Below are 6,000 nucleotides of genomic sequence, written 5' to 3'. Positions count from 1 at the left end.
TCTAATATGTATCTCATAATGCAAAAGTCCAACTAAACCATAATTCCCTCTCGGCTTCCTTAGAGGGTGAACATTTTTGGGTACGGGAGGTTCAGGTGTTCTCGAGTTCTGGAGTTATGGGATTGGGGGGGGGGGGTATGTCGGTTCTCGAAGACTTCCTAGTCAGTAAATATTGCTTGTGTCTGTTGGCGAGAGTAAAAAAGTCAAGTTTCACCAGCCACATAAGCGATTAAGTTAAATTGACTCGCAGCAGGCATGAAACACAAAAGCAATACGCGAAGGTCGATTTTGGGAAAGCCCGGTGACGGCTGCGCCCATCATGTGGACCGACTTTTGAAAGTGATAGTACATTAGGGATAGCAACGTTGTCTCAATGGATAGGATTAATGATGTCGCTTGCTATGATCACTTATTGCATGTTTTTTTTTCTATCCTTGCATGTATTTGCTCTAGGAATTACTAACCATTAGCAAGATTTTTATGAATAAGCATTTATATTTTTCTAGTGTGCGTAATATTTTTATGACCGTGCGGTGTGCATGTGGCGGTCCTCTTGCATGCTGCATGTTGGTGATTTGTCACTCCCTGCCAAACACCCTAGAGGGGGCTCGCAGGGTATTATGTAGATGTAAATATAACAGCCATTAATTCTATCGCTTAGTGAGAACCGTGGAGTGGCAACGACGAAACTTGACGAATGGGTTAAGCATTGACATGTCTTGTCCTTTATGCTGTGAAAGAGAACGTTTTAAAATATCAACTGTGACTAAAGATGAGACGGATTCCATAAGAAATACCTGAAACAAAGTTACAGTCAAAGCAATGGAGGCATTAAAAGTCACCAAGCTAACCAAGAAAATTCAAGTGATCCTTAAACAATCGAAATATTATGCTTCTCTGTTTTGGGGCCAATAAAACGTGTTACTTTTAGATTTGATTCTGCCGGGTTTAACAATAAATTCAATTGCATCGTGTAAAAAAAAAACAAGCTCATTGCGCGGAGCCATATAAGAGACGTTCTGAATTCTGGAAGTGTTTTGATACATGACAACGCCCGTCCTCTAAGTGCCTGTGCAACCCAACTGTTCTCGTGTACGATTACCCTCCGTGCAATGATGAACTTGCGATTTTATACTTGCTCATTTTGCCGGAGAGAAAATATGGCCAGGAAAAGCATTTAAAAGAGGACGATTAGATTCAGGATACCGGTAAAATTCATAGAGATGCATTCGCAGCAACGATCTATGAAGATAGTCAATCGCCGAGGCGATTGCGTCGAAAATTAAGCGACAGTATACTTAGTATTATATTTAGCAATCAAAGGATTTTTAATCAATCACGTCGTCTTTTATTCATGACCCATTGGAGATTTCCCGATAGGTAAGAATACTACAAACCTCGTCACCTACCGCCAACGCCACGACCTCCCCAGGTATAAAAATTATGCTAAAATATTAAATATTCAGCGGTGATAAAAATAAGTAAGTAATTTATTGCAGTACTTGATCCCGCAGTTCCTGCTACGAAAATGAATTGACATTCGGAATTACGTTAGTCCCGTGATAACTTATGGTTTAGTTGAACCTATAAAGCTTACTATTATAATCGATTAGTACTTACCATGAAAAACATTTAACACATGTTTCCTTTGTGCATAATGATTAAGAACTTCTTGGTGCTAATGTTTGGTAATAGGATGCATATAAACGTGAAAGAAAATGTGTAAATGCATTAACTTAAGGATGCACCGTTTAACCAACCCAATTGCGCAGGCGATTGAAAGAATAGAAATAGAAAAAAGAGCATTTTGTAATTCTTCTACATCAACCCTTATGGTGTTAGGCAGGGAGTGATTAATCACCAACTTGCAGCATGCAAGAGGACCACCACGTGCACAACGCACGGTTATAGTAGTACTATGCATAATAGCAAAATATACGTCCATATTCATGTGATTTGAAAGACAAATTCACGTTTTAACTCCTACTTGTAAATTCATTGGTTTAACACAGTAAAATGAACATATTAGCTCACTCTGCGACAATTCGCCGTAAAGCGAACCTTGTGACCAAAGTATGTGATGTCACGAGAGGAATGTAGAGGGTCTCTTTTGCTGTGCCCTGACTACCCTTCCCCCATCCCCTCTTCTTCTCCTTAAATACCTCCCCTTAACAACCAGCTCTCCACCCTACGACGCGCCAACCGAACCTCTCACGAACGCCTTCGCGATGCACTGCGGCACAAAATTGGGCCAACAATTTTGACTCTGACTTGAGCTTTTTGTTCACGGCAATATCACCTCACATCCTTAGTGATTACATACCCTCCATTACCTCTCAGGACTGCTAGTAATAAGCTCTGCGTCATTTTGGGTTTTCCCTGTATTCCTCATTCCATCATACCTCGGTATGTTTCAGTCTTTTAGCAGTTTGGTTAGGGTAAGGAGGTGAAGCCTCCGTCGCTGAAATGTTAAAGTAAGGCCTATTCTAGTATAAAACCTATTAATACATGATAATCTACTAATTAAATCGTACTAGTTGATAATTTTGTTCAAGAAGGTAATATTCTTTGGCAATATGATTCGGTAACAATTATTGGAGTTGTTGTACCCACATTCTTGGCTTAGACTTCATATTACTTTCGAGTATAATGATTAAGAACTCCTCCCTTAATCAGTACCGAATTTTTAGTGTTATAGCCTAAATCCACTTTTTGTTTTTTACAGTTTACAAGAGCTGGAGTGAACGATTCCATTAATTCATTGAATGACACCTCAATCCTTACATCATGGTGTCAGCGATCTCTTCAAGCCTTTGCCTCAACGCTTGGATAATTATCATTGGTTTTTCATTATTATGGAAGCAGTGTGCATGTCTCATGGAATTATGTGAAATTACTTGAATGTGTTACTCATCCCATTGAGCGAGTGTTCACTCAGCTAAAGAGTGAAGTGAATGTGTCTAGGGTTCACCAAATAATTCATTGTCGGTGTTGTGTTCACTGTGTAGTGCAGGTGAATATAAGTATTTTGAGGAGTCGCTGTTGCTAAGCTGAGCTCTGTCGCTAATGGACCCGGCAGCAAGTAAAAGGTAGGGAGTCTTCTCCTCTTGCACTTTTATTCAGCATGGAGGTTAAATAGTGTTTGCAGAAAATTCTTTAAAACAAAATTGATTTAGTTCCATTTTCTTCTGCTGGGATGGAAAATTCTTTGGAACAATTCGTGGAGTCTCTTTGTAAATAAAAAATACTCTTTGAATGTCGGAGCATTCGTTTTTTGTAGTATAGCGGTATAAAAAAAAGGATTTTCAATTTAGTTCAATCAAAGTATGAATTGCTATTATTGCTATTTCGCCATCGCGTGACCTGGCCACCAGTTTTCACCGGCGTGAACAGGTTAATGTAGGATACCCTGGAATGAATAATTACTTCGTAATGCTCGTATGCTTTAATTTTGCACCCTATAATCGTAGTCGCTGATATGCCATTCCTAAAATTTTTATATCTATTTAAGTGTCTGAAAGCTCAAGCAATGTCGTGTACACAAAGTTCTCAAAAAAGTATTTGCTCAGTTTAAACATGGTCAAGCTTGTTAAAGTGAAATAGGTGTTTGGTTGGAAGAAGTGGATAAGCTTCTTTTCCACTTCCCACTGCGCTGTTAACGCAGGACCGTGGAAACCTGCCTGAAGCAGTTACCGCGAAAGGCAGGGAATGTGGATTTGACCGCATCTTTATCCAATGTCACCCTTAATGGTGGTATCTGGATACTTGTATCAGTTTTAAGATTGTTTTTTTCCATCTCTAACCATTATGGCATGACTTAAAAGGACGCACCACTATCGCTCGACCGAATACATCTTCTAAATTATGGTCATATTCCTTGCTCTATCTTTTTATCGACATATAACTTGCTATATCCTAAAGCTATTCTTTGACGTTTTTCAGGGTATATACCATCAATTGATCCCTTGCATACTGTCTAAATCTCTAACGCGACACAAGCGTACTCATTATTTCTGCCCCATATACTTCGTTCGTTTGTTTATCCAAGATAAACCCCTCCACATATTATTCTTCGTCACCTTGTCTGCGGAAAAATCGAAACCGTTTAAGACCTGAAGCTTTTTCTTGAAATTTACAAGAATGTTGTTATCGAATACGAGGTTTCATTGAACTGTTTTGAAATTTCCTTCACTTAATCTATCTGAACACATAACCCCTCATGAGCTTACTATTAGTGGCGCCAGAATTCCACAATTACTTCTTAGTGAAAACGGTTTTATTTCGGGGAAATCAAACCAAAATTTGTATTGATTTAAATATGTTTATACCTACTCAAGATGCCAGTATTATAGCTCCAATGAAGAATAAAATTACCGTTTCGAATATTTAATAATATTGATTCGAGTCATTAGAAACTGATTAATTCATTTAATGAAAGGCTAACGATAAGACTTACCTCGAGTAAGATTCCACGATGAAGACCAAGAATGTTGTCTGTCTTCACGGAAAGAAATCAATTTCATCTGTCCGTCCTTATTCTTTCCTTGAAGTAGAAACTTTCGAAGTGAATTATATCTTCAGTTGGTTCGTAATGAACCATTTAGCAATCTCTTTGTATAAAGATGACAGCATCTGGTTACTCCACCCGGACATGGCTCAAGTTGAGCTTGGCTATCAGGGAAACGAATCTGCGAATGACCTGAAAAAATAAATACTACTATGTTATTTTTATATTTCAATCAAGAGCAATTAAATTCATCTGAGTAAACATGAAAAAATTATGATACAATTATTCAGGCTTAACAACAATATTTTTAGGCCAAGAAATGTGTGTTAGCTACTAACTAACGCCATTATAAGTGAACAAATGTTAAAGCGATCATGATAAATTAGCATACTTTATCGATATCTGTGGCATAGTGAAAGAACATGATCACATTGCGGACTTAATTGAATACCATAGTTCATATCGAAGATTGATGATCTTCGAAGTAATTGAAAGCTCTTTACTTGTTACTGTATAGGGTTCATTGTTTACGCTCGATTAATTAACAAGATGAGAAATAATTTTTGGAGGTCATTTGAAAGTTTTTCTGCGATTAAACACAAAGCACCAATTATGAGTATATCGAATAACACATTCGCAGCTGGCGTACAGCTGGCGAATAAGTAGATTATTTCCGTTTCATAGAATCTTTACCACCGAAATAATACGTACATCCGAAGGATTATTAATTTAAGCAATGCATGCGACCTTGATTGAATTGAAGCTACTAATGCTCATCGTGATTTTCATATTTATATATTCGATAAATTGGATACATCTATGACAAAAAATGGATCGTAAAGGAGAGAGTGTTTATGCACTATATACTTATCCCTCATGTACTAACCGCATAGCGTGATTAGCAATGTTCTTATCGCGCGAACTCACTACATATCTCCGCTATTCACTGTCGTATGCAATAAGTTTACATGATGAGCTACATTAGTGACATGTTAATGCTTGAGGACATTCGTGATTAGAATTACTTTCTCTGTTCACCATTTAATGAAAATTACTTGTGCTCACTTACCTTAGTCAATACCGCTGTATTCAGTCTCATTATATTCGTTGATATGTAGCTTGTAGTAATCGCTCTCCATCCTCGTTTCTGCATAATGAGACGGTGACCTCAACGAACGAAGAAAAGGCTGAAACAGTCCAGGAAATTAATTTAACAAATTTAAAACATTCAGAAGTGTGAATATGTCGAAAGGACAGTTGGCGAGGGAATGGGGTGTGCTTTCTTCGTAAGTAGTGGGAAGGGGAGGTATTGGATTTGGGACCACAGTTGAATGCAGACCGTTGATGTACTGTTTTTCGTAATGCGATGACGTGTTTTGCAAACGTACCTAATGACCTTCGCAGATAACTAGAACATTCTGGAACATTGATCACGTGTGTTTCGACCGTTGGCCGCTTGAGAAATTCGCGCTATTTTTGTATAAGAGCAGCAT

This window comes from Ischnura elegans, chromosome 11, assembly GCF_921293095.1.
Source record: "Ischnura elegans chromosome 11, ioIscEleg1.1, whole genome shotgun sequence".
Classification (NCBI taxonomy): domain Eukaryota; kingdom Metazoa; phylum Arthropoda; class Insecta; order Odonata; family Coenagrionidae; genus Ischnura; species Ischnura elegans.
Note: the sequence above shows the minus strand (reverse complement) of the source record.